Source organism: Malus sylvestris, chromosome 2 (assembly GCF_916048215.2).
Source record: "Malus sylvestris chromosome 2, drMalSylv7.2, whole genome shotgun sequence".
Taxonomy (NCBI): domain Eukaryota; kingdom Viridiplantae; phylum Streptophyta; class Magnoliopsida; order Rosales; family Rosaceae; genus Malus; species Malus sylvestris.
The window spans coordinates 28,743,822-28,759,320 of record NC_062261.1 but is presented as its reverse complement, the minus strand read 5'-3'; the positions used below and the strand labels follow the sequence as shown (position 1 = coordinate 28,759,320).

The 15,499-nt window shown below is 36.0% G+C and overlaps 1 long non-coding RNA gene across 2 annotated transcripts; it reads right to left on the bottom strand.

Moving 5' to 3' along the window:
* Window positions 1–11,526: 11,526 nt before the first annotated feature.
* On the bottom strand, window positions 11,527–12,552 carry LOC126611764 (uncharacterized). 2 transcript variants are annotated; one of them, XR_007618930.1, is made up of 3 exons: window positions 12,407–12,552; window positions 11,966–12,036; window positions 11,527–11,846 (listed from the first exon to the last, which is right to left on the bottom strand). It is a non-coding gene; the product is annotated as an uncharacterized LOC126611764 (long non-coding RNA). The 2 variants fall into 2 exon arrangements; XR_007618931.1 differs by having other exon boundaries at window positions 11,527–11,862; window positions 11,976–12,036.
* Between the last annotated feature and the right edge of the window lie 2,947 nt (window positions 12,553–15,499).

The following is a 15,499-nucleotide window of genomic DNA, read 5'->3' as shown; positions in this document are numbered from 1 at the left end:
ATGCTATAAAGCAAATCCCGAAGTATGCCAGGTTTTTTAAGAAGCTTTGTACAACAAGGAAATGTATTCGGGAGAAAGAAGTGGTACATGTAAGCGATAATATCTCTGCAATGTTACAAAGAAAGTTGCCACCCAAATGCAAAGATCCGGGTAGTTTCACAATTCCTTGTGTAATTGGTAATACAAGGTTTGAACATGCTATGCTAGATCTAGGTGCATCAATTAATGTCATGCCATATTCTGTTTATGCATCTATGAATCTAGGAGAGCTTAAACATGATGGTGTTGTTATTCAACTAGCCAATAGATTTAATGCCTACCCGAAAGGAGTTTTGGAAGATGTGTTGGTGCAGGTAGACCATTTAATTTTTCCTGCAGATTTCTATGTGCTTGACATGGAGGATGCAGCCCACTCTCCACCATCATCAATCTTGCTTGGACGACCTTTCATGAAAATAGCTCAAACCAAGATTGATGTGGCTAAGGAAGCATTAACAATGACATTTGGTGGTGATATGATTCACTTTAAAATTCCCGAATCTAATGTGAATCTTACTGATGTTCGTTCTTGTTTTGCCATTGATGTAATTAAAGATATAGGGCAAGAAACTTCAGCACCAACCAAGAAGGATGAATTTCCAACCACCAACGAAGAGGGAATTGGAGTGGAGCATAAAGAACACACCACTGACCTCCAAATGCATAATTTGGTCGAAAGCACATTTGGAAAATCTGTTGACAGTGCTGCCACTTCATTGCAACACATTGGTAAGCCACCTATTCCAATTTCGATTCCCATTTCAACTAATAGGTTGTTACCTTGTATGGTGCAGGTCCCCAATCGAATCCGAGCTGGTGGGAATGAATACATTGACTTTAGGATGCTCAACGCCCCAATCAGGAAAGATTAATATTCCCTTCCATTCAGAGAGCCAATGTATGAGTATTTTGAGGAGCATGCCGTGAAGGACATACCCCTTCATACCGTGGGTCCTATTTAAGCTTAACTGGAGATATCGTCCGGCTGCAAGACGTTAAAGCAAGTGCTTCTTGGGAGGCAACCCATGTATTCAAATAAGAAAGATTTTTGAATTGCTCAACAATCAGTTTTGCGTTTCTAAAAACCTTCCATTTTCTGTAGTTTTATTTTGCCATGATTGTCATTTTTATTTGTTGCTTGTTTAATTGTTTTTTGTGTGGGTTTATTTTTGAAACACTGACATTTATGCAAGGTATTTTTACATTCATAAAAAAGAAAAGAACATTAAGCAGATAAATATAAGAGAGAGCCTTCACAAAGGCTGCTTAGGAGAAGTCTCAGTAGTCGGCGGAGCCTCAGCAGTCGGCAGAGCCCCAGAAGGAGGAGGCATCGAAGGTTGATCATTTGGAGCTTCATTACGCGGTACAGCCCCAGAAGACGAAGGCAAATGTTGTTGGAACAAACCCACAAACCTCTGATGATTAAGTAAAATCTGACCATCAGATTCCTGCATCTGGTCAATCTTCCTCTTCATGTTTGTAGCATAATTATGTGTGAGCCTGTGCAACTGTTTATTCTCATGCTTAAGCCCTCTAATCTCCTGCTTAAGACTCATCACTTCAACCGCCAATGATTCAATTTGACGGGTTCGGGCAAATAGGCGTTGGGCCATATTAAACACGGAACCTGCGCACTGTACACTGAGAGCCAGAGAATCCTTAACAACCAACTCATCAGACCGTTTGGTAAGTAGTCTGTTATCTTTGGGAGTGACAAGGTTCCTGGCCACCACCGCAGCTGTCATATCATTCTTCATCACTGAATCTCCAACGGTAACGGGACTAGTAGGGGATATGAAGGATGGGCGCCACATGTTGTCTAGAGAAGGCGAGACTGCCTCTTCACCAAGGTTCAAGTCAAAACGACGGTCGGAGGGGCCAAACATTTTCAGAGGTGTTAAAGAAAGAAAAGGTTAGACAAGTCAAGATCGTAGAAGTGCAAAAAGGGAGTTTTTACAGGAAAAAATTCAAGTGTGCTTTGAACGTCCTGCGTACCTCTATAAAAATTAGCATGCGATGGGATTTTAGAGATCGAAGAGGCGAGCTCAGAAATCGAAGAGGCCAACTCAAAAAAATCAAAGAGGCGCTAGCTTTCTCAAAAGCTGGGCTTGCTCAAAAACCACGGCCAATCTTCTTTTCCAGATTTGTCCGCACTTGTCACATGTAACCTCTGCACTCGACGGGATTTCAGAGATCGAAGAGGCAATTCCAGATATCGGAGAGGCATCTGCTTTTCCAGACATGTCAGCATCTGTCACATGCAGAGTAAGCTTTACGGAAATCACAGGCAGTTTGTCGAAGCGCCGATTCCAACCATCTGCTTTTCCAGACGTGTCAACATCTGTCACATACAGAGTCAGCTTTGCGGAAATCACGGGCAGTTTGTCGAAGCATTTTCCAGACGTGTCAACATCTGTCACATGCAGAGTCAACTTTGCGGAAATCACGGGCAGTTTGTCGAAGCGCCGATTCGAGATATCGAAGAGGCACTTGCTTTTCTAGACGTGTCAGCGCCTGTCACATGCACAGTCAGCTTTGCAGAAATTACGGGCAATCTGTCGAAGATCTCTTGTTAAGTAGAAAGCACGTGAAGTTTACTATTAAATCATCCAACGGTTGCTGACAAGAGTGAAAGAATAGTACCGGTTATTAATTCCTATAAATGTCACCCTTCACCCTCCACTGCAAGGCAAACATACATAACCATTCTTCTTCTCTAAGAATGCCTTTCCAACAAACCCTCTCGAGTCACTCAGTGTTCCTTATTCCTTGGGGTACCTCTGCAAACAACTCTTCCAAAGCAAAAGTATTTCATATCATGAAGGTTGAAAGCAAGAGTATCTCATATCATGCTTTCTTCCTGTCCTTCTCCTTGTCGTTGTTTTGGGACAAGGAGAAAGAGAGCAATCAGCCAGCACTTGGTATTAATCTTTCGATCTAGAACCGATTGCCTGGAACCCCTTCCTGATTGCTTACCTAGCCTTGCTCTCGAGTACTCATCTTTATCATTTTATGCTTCCTCTTTGTCTACCACATCTGCTTGGGGAACAGATAAGGGAAGTGAAAATGATACCTCGAAGCATATGGAGACAATTTACCAATTTATCCTCAGCTATGGACAAGGAGAAAGAAAGCAAGAGGTGGGCACTTGGAAAGATTGAAGAAAGAAACAGACCAACACCTTTACCTCGTGCCTGCCCGCCGTGCAGAAGAAACAAGCAGACAAGAATGTAGACTGCACAATCAAATCAACCCAGCAGAAGGAGTCTGATTTGAAACCAAGGAACTCTCATATTCCTCGCTCAGAATTCCAAAGCAGTTCGAGATCAAAGTTGTGGAAAGATAACAAGATCATCTATCTCCAAAACCAAATTTACGTTCTTAAACTCTACTCTGTCTAATTTTTACTTTGCCATACTTGTCATGTTTATTCGTTGTTTGTTTGTGTGAGTTTATGCTTGAAACATTGAGGACAATGTTTGATTTAAGTGTGGGGGGGGGGGTAACCATTGTTTTGCATGAAATTCTTTGCATGAAATTCATAGGAGTTTATCACTCATTACTTCTAGTGTTGTTCCTTGCTATTTTAAGTGTTTTTAAGCTGTTTTGGAGTGTTTCAGTGTGTTTTGACATAAAAATCCGAAAATCTCATAAAAATTTGAAAAATTATTTTTGTATGTTTATTTGTGTCTTAGGGTACATTCCAACACAATGATGAGGATTTGGTTTTTAATTGCATGACTGTTAAAGAGAGTTATAAACATGGATGAAAATTTGATTTGCTCTATGGTGTATGCTTGGTTGTGGTTATAATTTATGAATTCACATGCAATCATAAAGGAAAAATCAGTTTTGTAACATGCTTGAAAGAAGGAACTCAAATGTACGCTACAACCTTGTGAGACTTGAGCCTAAACATTTATTTTGAGAGTTAATAATCTGTGCATCATTGTTTTCTAAAGTCGTTGCATGATCTAATTATTCTTTGCTTGGTTGCTACTTAGAAGGCGTTTTATCAGTTAGTTCCAAATGCTAGAACTCATGCCTATTTCATTCAAAGCATGTTATTGATTTGCATAATACATATTCAAGATGAAGTTGTGTAGTGACCACCACAGCCAAATTGCCATGCCTTATTTCATTATGTATTTAAGTTTAACCTCGTTGAGCCTTGTGTAGCCTATGTTCTTTGTTAACCCACACTATCCTCACCTAGCCTAGATTAGGACCATCCATACCCTTGTTCTTGAAGCATAGTAAAACATAATTTAGAAGGAATTCCTTTTGTTGAACTTTTGCAGAAAAACAAGTGTGGGGGAAGTGATTCTTGTGTATGTGTGTGTGCCAAAGTCCTTAATAAGGCACGGGTAGAAAAGAAAAAGAAAAAAAAGAAACATTCGTGGAAAATAGAATGAAAAGAAGAAAAGTGGTGAAAAATAGCTCTAAAGTGTTGTTTGTTGAAGAAAGGGTCCAAAACATTGAATTCGGCCTTAAGTACTGCTTGAATCTTCCTGTTGTGTTTAAAAGTTAATTTTTGCATTATTAAGTGAATTCCAAGCATCTATTTCATTACGTTGCTTGCTATTGCTTTCAGAATGTTTGTTATCCCTATCCTTTCTTTATTAGCCATTACCCTTAAACCCCATTACAACCCTTAACTTCATCTTGAGTGTCATGTGTTTCAATATGTGGAGTTTGGAATTGGTATGAGCATATGGTGTCACTGGTTCTTGCATCTAAGTAGTAGCATTCCATTCATGAGATCATATCTAAAACATGCTTAATAACTCCAGAAAATCGCTTTCTTTGTTATACATATATGTGAGTGTTCGTTTTCATGTTTACATCAATCTTCTCACATATAACTAGTGTAGGGTGTGTAGTCAGAAAATGTGTGAAAATAGAGAGTATCTTGTAAGGAATTGAGTAAATTCTCTAAGGCATGTTACTACATTCAAAACATCGTTTTAATTGGTTAAATGTGAACTAGTAAGTGGTGACTGTGATTAAGTATGTGCTCAAGTGTGAAGATAACTAAAATATGTGGGAATAATGATTTTTAACATGTCATGTGCATTAGAAATCCTTGAGGCAAACGTTGGAAGGTTTAGGTTGTGTTTTGTTTTCTTTATTTTGCTCGAGGACTAGCAAAAGCTAAGTGCGGGGGAATTTGATAGGAGCATATTTATACGACTTAGTTAACATGTTTTCTTGCACTTACTTAGTTAGTTATTGCTTATAAGAGTGTTTTAAGCCATTTTCGTATGTTGGTAGGTCCTAATAACAAAGTTGGCAAGAAAAGTGCATTTTGGTGCATTTTGGAGCAATTTTGGGCTGAAATAGATTGCATGCACTTGGAGACATGAGCATGGACGTTTTGGGAAGATTAGAATTCAGCATATGTGTGTGCAAGTGTGTGACCTACAACTAACAAACATCATAGCTGCCATGTGATGGAGAACATGTGTTGATTGTGGCTGAATAATGAAGAGCATGTGTGTGTGCAAGTGTTACAGCTTGTGGATGTGGAAATAATGATAACATGACAACAAAGACACATGCAAAGAGGCCTTGAACACCATCTTTCACACTTGTGCAGCAGTAACCCTTCATCATTACTTAACATTTCTACCACAAGAACATGGAGACAATATTATACAAGGCATGTGCAAAAGAGAAACATGGATAGCCAACAAATTCGTCAAAACTGCCTGTGCAGATTAGCTGACTTTGGAAGCATGTTACGAACAACTTAGAATGAATAAGAGAATGAGCCTTATATGCTTGGAAAGCTACAGATGTCTATTGTTTGGAGCAATTTACGGATTGTTAATATCATTTTTCTAGAAGACGTTATGGGTATTGTAACACTGAAAGGTTCAGAAAATGGCTAAGCAGATTTGGCTAATAAAATGAGAAAGTAAAGGCACTTGTTTTGTGTTTTTCTTTGTCATCAACGCTCAACAGCAAATGGGGTTATGATTGCACTCATTTGGCTTTGGAGCAAGTAGAAATGCACAACCAGAAAGAGAAGACACACCTACATGCAAAGGAAAGGAAAAACATGGGCAGAAAATGGGTGGATTGGTGGCTGAAATGATGAAGCATGTGTGTGCAAAAGGAAAGGAGAAACATGGACAGCACACACCCATGCAATATGCACATGCAAAGGAAATGGAGTGGTCCTCTCCCTAGCCTATAAATACATCCACCACCCACCTTCCAAAGGAGGACAATCTTGATCCATCAAAAGAGCTTCATTCACAAACACAAGTCCCTTGCCTCGAGCTCCATTCCATTTCATCCATACATTCAAACATATCTCCATACATTTTCATTTTCCATGTCGTGCAAATCCATTCCATCCATATATCCATACACATCCTAGACACTTGTGCTACAACAAGGTGGTGAAAACAAAGGTTCTTGGCGTTTCAAGCTTGGAACTTTGGAGTGTTTTAGGTGTACTTCTTTCTTTTGTTTTCAATGTCTAAATTTGTTTATCTTTGCTTTGTAAGTATGAGAAACTAAACCCCCCCTTAGCTAGGGGGAATTCGAAACCATGTTCATGCTTGCAATATGATTTGATTACTTTCAGTTGTGATTCATAAGTTATGAATTCAATTTACTTATCCATTTGAATTAAAACTGATTTGTGTATGTTGGTTGAGAGTGCATGCTTAATTTCCATGCATAAATGTGATGCTAGGATATAAGGGAGTTTCACCTAATTGTTATGAACTTATATTCACAAGTAGTAAAGGTTGTTCGTCACAACCGTGTTAAGTAAATTCTTGGCATAAGTTTCATGCAATTCATAGTTACAAGTGTTTCGTCAATGCTTATGATTTTCATAGAACTTAATGATTCTTGCTTGTATCTCTATTATGCAATTCATGTAGGGAACTTGTGGGAAATGCTTTGGGTTGTTGTATGGAATCATCCAATTCAATGAAATTAGGAAAATTTAAGGATTAATTTAAGCGTACCTAATTAATCTGGGGTGTTGAGGTTCATGGTTTATTGAAAAGCAACTGGAAATCGTTTTATATGCAAGTGTGTCATGTGTGGAGAAGAACCCTCTAGCTAGCCCATCATCCATAGTTTAACCCATCACCCATCAATTCACCTAAATTTGTCTAAGAATCTGTTTAAATTATTCTTGCTTTGTTTTCCTTATTTTCGTCCAAAACCAAAATCCCCTTATTTTATTAAAGTCATATTAGTTAGTACTTGTTTTAGATTGTGTTTGTAAGTGTTTTAAGTCAAGATAAAATCAATTTTCGTCCAAACTTAGTGTGAGTGGCAGAAACTGCCTTAGAGTTGTTTTTAGGCAGTTTTGAGTCTCTATAATCTGTTTTGAGTCTTGTGGCCTTGTTTTGAGTCTTGTAAGTTTAATTTCATGCTTTTAAGTTTGTTTTCACATATTTAAGTCAGTTTCAAGTGTTTTAGCAATCCCTCCTAATCCCCGACCTACAACGATCCCTACTTACATTCTTTACTACAATTGACAACAAGAGGGTTTAATTTATGTGTTAAGTTAATTTTCACATCAGTATTTCAGCCCGTACCATCTGATCATAATCATCTGGACTATTAAGCTTCTCATTTTCTTCTAACATGAGAAGCATGCGAACATGGGGGAGACCACGCTTTTGAAACTCAATGACATATACATATGCAAGAACTTTGCCTAAAACACCCTCTATTTTTTTATAACATCATTCTTCAACTCTTCAAATTTTGCACAAAAAACCCTTGTAAGCAAATCTGGTCAATCTTGTGGTGCTTGGCCAGGTAGTAACTCATCACTTATTTCTTTCCAATTTGGATTACATGTCATTGCTAGGAAAATATCTGGTCTTCCATATTTTTGAACCAAAGTCATTGCATCTTGATACCTTTGATACATGTCACGGGGACTACCAACAAAAGATTATGGTAATATAGTCCTACGACAACTGACGTTTCATGTATTTGTTTTGTTATAAGTTGTTAATAAGTCTAAATATGTTTGTTTTGTTTCAACCCATTAATAAGTCTCATTTAATGTGACAAAACATGAACATGAAGAAATATATGTTTTTTTATTTTTTATAAATTGATTAGGTTTAGACATGCATTATTTTGTCCTGCAATTAATGAGCCTTGTAGTCCTCAATAAAATTTAGATCGAATTGTGTGTTGATTATCACTCATCCATCTAAGCTTTTGTGATTCGATCTTTACATAATTGTCAACTACTTATTGCTGCAATAGGCGGCCACCACGAAGTAGAAGCGATTTGTCATGTTGACAGATCTAAAATGATAAAATTCATTGTTCAACACAATATAAGTTTTAAAAATTAATATTGTATTGATAGAGATGAAGGTCTTAGGTTACCTAAAGAACATACGAATAATAGTCACAACATGTCACCTTTCTACTATTGTTATTTCGAGTATTCCCATCTCATCCATAAGTTCCATAAGGTAACAACAATGGATATTGTAAAGGGTCATAGTAGCTGACACAATCTTTGATACTCTTAAGTTGACCATTTGTAGTTTGCACATCAATATCTCGACCTCTAATGTTTTTTGATCCTTCATTACCTATTATGATTGCAGCAACCTAAGATGCAGACGGTAAACAATACTGTCCTTGATTCGTGGGCTGTTCCTTGATAATCAATGTACAACTTTGCAAATCTTGACTTTGCCCAAGGTGGTGAAATATTTACACTAATGGATTATATTGATTCAAGATTTGTTGGATTTTTTCAACCACATATCTGTTTAGTGCTTCACTTTCTCTCATCTACTTTCATGAGTTGTGTCATATATATACATTTGTAGGAATCTCGATCTACTTTCACCAATAGGCAAGAGACTTCCAATCTTATGGTATATGGAACCTTGAGCACAAAATGTGTGATGTGATAAATAATAGCACTCAAATTAAACCCTCTTATTGACAATTGTAGTAAAGATGTAAGTTGGGATCGTTCTAGGCCGGGGATTAGGAGGGATTGCTAATCTAATGAAAACTGACTCAAATACATAAAACTAAACTTAAAAACACTTAACAAGACTCACAAGACTCAAAGCAGCTTAAAACAACTAAATAGACTCAAACTAGACACTAAGAACAACTTTGGACGAAAATTGATTTTAACTTGACTCAAAACACTTAAAAACACAAGTTGGACAAATTCTAACTAGTTTAACACTCTAAAGTAAAAGGGGATTTGGTTTTAGACGAATTTAAGTAAAAACAAAACAGAAACTAGAACTAGACAAATTTGCATGAATTTGGTTGAATTGGATGGATGATGGGCTAGCTAAAGGATTCTTCTCCACACATGACACACTTGCATGCAAATTGATCTCAAGTTGCTTTTTCAATAAACCATGAATGACAATGCCCCAGATTAATCGTGCCATCACTAATTAACCCTCATATTTTCCTTAAGTCATTGAATTGGATGGAATACGCATCGTCAACCCAAATTATTCTTCAATAGTCCTTTACATGCACATCATAATAGAGATACAATCAAAGATCATTAAGCTCTATGAAAATAAAAAGCATTGACAAAGCATTCGTAACTATGACATCATGATACTCATGCTAGGAATTTAACTTAACGCGATCGTGACCAGCGACCTTCACTACTTGTGAATATAAGTTTGTAACGATTATGTGAAACTCCCTTATATCCTAGCATCAGATTCAAGCATGCAAACTAAGTAGGCCTCCTTAATCAACATACAAGAATAAGTTTTGAATAAAACAGTTAAGCAAATTGCATACACACTTTATGAAATCACAACTGGAATTAATCAATTCATATTGCAAATATGTTCATGGCTTTGAATTTCCCCCTAGCTAAAAGGGATTTAGTTCCTCATGTTCACAAAACAAAGATATATAAACTTAAACATTGAAAACAAAAGATAGATTACACCTAAGAATGATCCAGCAATCCAAACTTGAATAGCAAGCACTCCAAGGGTCCTCCTTCTTCTCTTTGCTGCGGCACAAGGATTGGGGTAAGGTTTGAGGGGTGATTTGTATGGAAGAATAGTTGAGAAGATGAATGGATGTGAAGGGATTGGTTAGTGGCTACGGCAAGGGTGAATTGGATGTGTTTTGGTTGTGTAGAATGGTGGTGAATGTTGTGAGATGTGTAGAATGGTCCAGGGATCTCTAAAGGGTGCAGCAAGGGTGGATATATATATTAGAGTATGTAAAAACACTAGGGAATAAAGGTTAAGGTTCAGCATAAAACAAAATGAAAGGGAAATAAAGTTTTTATTAAAGTTTCAGGATTTGTAACTCTAATCTACTAGGAATAGGCTAAGTCAAAGTCAAAATCCAAAGGGAAAAGGGTAAGAGGGTGCGGCAAGGCCTTTAGGAAATTGGAAGGAACCTAAAAAGAAAAGGAAAGGGTTCCCCTTGTGCGGCAATGAAGAAACCTTGCAGATTTGGTGCAGCTAGGAGGAAAAAGGAAAGGGAAAGGTGCGGCTCCCTCTTAGATAGGGATTAGGTCTTCTAGAAGCAATATTTAAGTGTCCTAAAGTGTTCAGGAACCCTTTGTAGCTAGAACTTAGAAAATTTTTAGGATTAGGAAAGGTCAAAACCAAAGTAGGAAACCTTGGCTAACATTCCTTCTTCAACTAGGAATCCTAGCATCTTTAGGTCTTCAATTTCGTCCATCCTCATTGCTCCATGCATGTGTCATCCATTCCAAGCACAAAAATGCTCCAAAAGGCTCCAAAATGCACTTTCTTGTCACTTTAACCCTTTGAACCTACAAACACACGAAAATAGCTTAAAATACTAAAATAACTAAAAACTAACAACATAAATGCAAGAAAGAGAGTAAATATTATAACAGTGGTAAAATAAAATTAGTTTATAACAGACTTGATTTACCACATAGTGACACAGGAAGAGAGGAGGATGACAAAGGAATGGTTTCTACTACCTCAGTGCTTTGGGGTAAAAGAAAAACAAAATGGTTCACTCCACTAATTTTGATAGAACATTTCATTTTTTTTTAAATTTATGTTGCTATATCGATATACTATAGTCTATATCCGTATCCATTCTCATTTCCTTCAATTTTTGCCCTTTATTAGTGGATTATAATTGTTGGTTGGTCCTATCATGATGATTTTTTTCCTTCACAATATTTGCCTTTTAGTATCGATATACTATATCTTTATGTGATATTCCTTTTATATTTTTCTCTTGACTATTATAGTTGAACTATTATTCCAAGTTTACATAAAACATTTATCACCTACCGTTCTAGACATATCCCTTTCCTTATTATTTTTTTGTTTGAAGTACTTGTTAAAACATTGGTCAATGTGGTAAATATATACAATCCAAATGTTGAAATTGTTATAGACATAACAGAATTATTAAATGGATGTTTGCATTGATAGTTCAAAAAGGCAATGACAATGCAAAATCACTATTCGTTCAATCTCAATAGATGTGTCTTAATAATTTGTACAAAAATATTCATACAATGTATGGATTTACAAATATATAAGTAATAGAGACAAAAAAAAATAAGAAATCATATTTACCCGCCGATGTTGGTCCTATGTCTTCCTAGTTTACTTATGTTTGATTTTGTACCATATTTACTGAGTTCAATTGGATTTGATAATTGGCATGTCATCGCATTGAAATTCGAGCCCGCTATGATGAATTCATAGATTGTCGTCTTTGCCTTTGTTGATTGCTCCTACGATACCTTTGGTCTAATTGTTGAGAATTGTAAACATTTGTTTGTTCGAAGTGAACTTCTTCATTGCCGACCTACATTGAGAAATTGCCAAAGAGAATGAATTTTATTTTATTTTTGAAAAAGAAGAAAAAATAAATCATCTCTACAGAAGAGGAATAATGCAGATTGGGTAACAAATTCTGACATATTGCTTCTATCAATTCCCTCCATACTTGATATGTTGAAGTCCTCTGAAAATCTTAAAACTGAAAATTTCAATTTGATGATTCTTAATAAAGGTAAAATTGAAGAAAAATATGAAAACATAGCATTGAAATTCAACAATGGAAAATGATGCTTGCACAAATTAGATCACAGTTAAAAAGATTCATGAAATTGTACACTATCGAATTGACAAAGCACATAACATTGAGAATTTCGAAAAGAAAAAAACACAAACTAATAGGAGGGAGCCAAACATATACCACCATAACCAAAATTAAGGCAATAGGCATAAAAAAGTGATGCCTTTGATGACATTCAAAGTAAATATTAAACATGTTGTGTGATTGTCTACCATCTAACAAACTTAAGAATGGATAGGGAAATACCTTAGTAATGAAATGAGGGAAATACCTTAGTAATGCAGTAATGCTATTTGTATTTCTGTTTGAATGCTCCACTAATTCACTGCACCAAAGCCAATTTAACAAAAAAGAAATGAGGAGAATGTAAACAGGGAATTGATATTAGTAATGCAAACCACTAAATGAAACACATATATACCCACTACCAATTAATAGTCCAAGTCTGTAATCCCTATTTCAGCTTGCCAAAATGAATTATGGTAAGTATACAAATAATCACGTCCAAGTTTGTAATCCTTATTTAAGCTTGACAGGACCAAAATGATTGAGGTTGAGAATTGAGAATAAAAGATTAAGATTGAGAGTTGAAAAGTTGTACCAAGGAAGACTCTTTCTCGATCTGTTTCACCTCCGCCTCACCCTTGTTTTCTTTACCTTGATTTCTATAATGAATGGAGAAACAATCCGCTATAAAAAATATATATTCGTGTAATAAGATAATATGTTTTCTACTCATTTGACTTTTATTGTGGGTGAATGAATTGACTTTAAGGATCACAAAAGGGGGATTATTTCATTTATGGGTAACATAAAAATCATGGACAAAACAAAGAGTGTCATTTGGTGAGGCAGATTAGATAATCGTGACATAGTGTTGTGCTAAAACAAATGACAAATGTTTAATTTTTCTACCTATTTACTCTTTGGCAAGAAAATATATAACATAAAATGAAGAGTATTCACAATAAAGAAGTAAGGATGCGTGTCTAGCTTGAGAAACATATGAGTACCAAATAGAGTGATCTCATATATTTCGCTTCTCCAACCTTTGAATACGAGTCGATGAGTGCCTAATAAACATTCAGGCGTAACATTTGTCTTCTCAGACAAAATCTAAGACAGAAAAGAACAGAGTGTCATTTGATAGCCAAATAAATTAATAAAACGCAAAAGAAATAGATAGAGAAATACTTTTGAAGTACCATCTCCCAGCACACCAGCTCTACACGTTTAATGTATTCAACCACTTATACACATAGGACGGCTGTACAAGTGAAGAGTGAGAAAGAGAATAGTGTGAATTGAAAATATTAAAAATAAAATGGGAAAATTGAATAACAATCATGGTCATTAAATAAAGCACAAATCATCGTCGTACCTGACAATGGCTCGACAGTGAATAGTGAGAAAGAGAAGAGTGTGAATTGAATTTTGGAAAAATATTAAAAATAGTATGAGAAAATTGAATAACAATCATGCTCATAAAATAAAGCACATACTCAAAACATCCCTCCACCAACTACCCTTTACAAAATATGCATAAAAAAATAGATGCTGATAAAAAGTCCAACCAACAAATGAGAGAAAATTTTGGAGCAGTTCAACCATGTAAATGAAGAAGAAAAAAGACCATGATCAATTACTCTGCTGCTCCCTTCTTGTGATCCAAATTTGAAGAAGAATGGCTGTTTCTTCTTTTCCGTGTGTCTAGACCTCTTTGTTTCTTTTATCCTTGCATTCCTGACCTAAACAACATCAAACCAAGTGCAATACAATCCAATGTAATACTCAGATAAACAAAGGAGAGACCAACGTCCCTCCACCAACTACCCATTACAAAATATTCATAAAAAAATAGATGATGATCAAAAGTCCAAGCAACAAATGAGAAATTTTTTTAGCAGTGCAACCATGTAAATGAAGAAGGAAAAAGACCATGATTAATACTCTGCTGCTCTATTTTTGTGATCCACGGAAATTTTCAGAGCTTCGACTTTGTAGTCTCAATGCTTTTCACGAATATGCAAGGAACTAAGAAAATGAAAAGAGTGAAAAATCAGAATTGGTCTTGGGAATTTTCCGTGGCTCTGTAGATGCCCAATCTCTTTTAGCACACACAATCTCACCCATTGCGTAAGATAGTCACCATTCCCAAATTAATGATAGAAAAAAAAACCCTAGTTTTATAAATTGGGAAGTTGGGTACCTGGAGAATATGGCAATGAAGGCGGCGACAGAGTAGGTGGAGGAGAGAGAAGATGCAGAGGATTGCAAACTTGGAGGAGGGATAGAAGATGCAGCGTAGAAGGATTTATCTGGAATAGTGTGGTTGCAGTGCGACAGAGTAAGCAATTAGTGTGAAAACACAACATACAATTATAAAAGAGATTATTTGCAATGGAGGATAATATACATGAGTAGAGAAGAAGTGATAGTCGACCTTCTCAATTCTTTGAGCTTCTGCAATTTTCCCACAACAAAACTATTTCAATTCCTTCAATTGAAAAAAACAAGAAAAAGAATCACCAATCAAATATCCACAAAGATCCAACAACAATTAATTTGCATAAAATCAATTACATATTGCCATAAAATATTGAAGGAAAAAAAGAAGTAAAGCATTGACTTGTGACCCGAACAGCAAAGTGCGGAAAATCTATTAGAGAGTATATTGCGTGATAAGATTCCAAAAGAAAGAGTATACTGTTGACTAATTTTCATTTGAGTGGGACAACGATAGGTTCTTCTCACAATATAGTAGGAATGAATGAATGTAAAACTGTCAATTGATTTTCAATTGTGCGGGACGACGACAGTTTCTTTTCCTTCCATTACACAAGTTCTTCTCATCTCGCAAGATTGTGGGAAGAAAATTGCTTCTACTATTTTTGTTAATTTAATTTTTTTTAGTTGTTTTTATGACAAAATTATCCCTGCTATTTTGTTTGTGGATTTTTTTGTTTGAGGGGCTTTATAGTCCAATTATTTTTGGTGAAGCTTTGAGACACCAAACTCTCTTTCTGGCTTTCTAATATTATTTTTGGGGGAGGCCGGTGGCAACAGAGAGAAGAGGAAGATTTATTTGTGAGGTGTGCAGTATTTCAGCCCATTGTGCCTTTATTTATAATAGTATGATAGGTTAAATCCTTACCCTAATATGAATACAACTCTAATATGATAATATCTACTAAAGAGAATATTCCAAGATATCCCTAGATACACTAGGATTTACACAATCATATTCTTATTCTAATTATGACTGCAACACTCCTCATTGAGTGTGTACTTAAACAAAACTTTGCATCAGATCTTTTAGCAATTGATGTAGAACAATTGATGAAGTCATCAGCACAACGGGTGA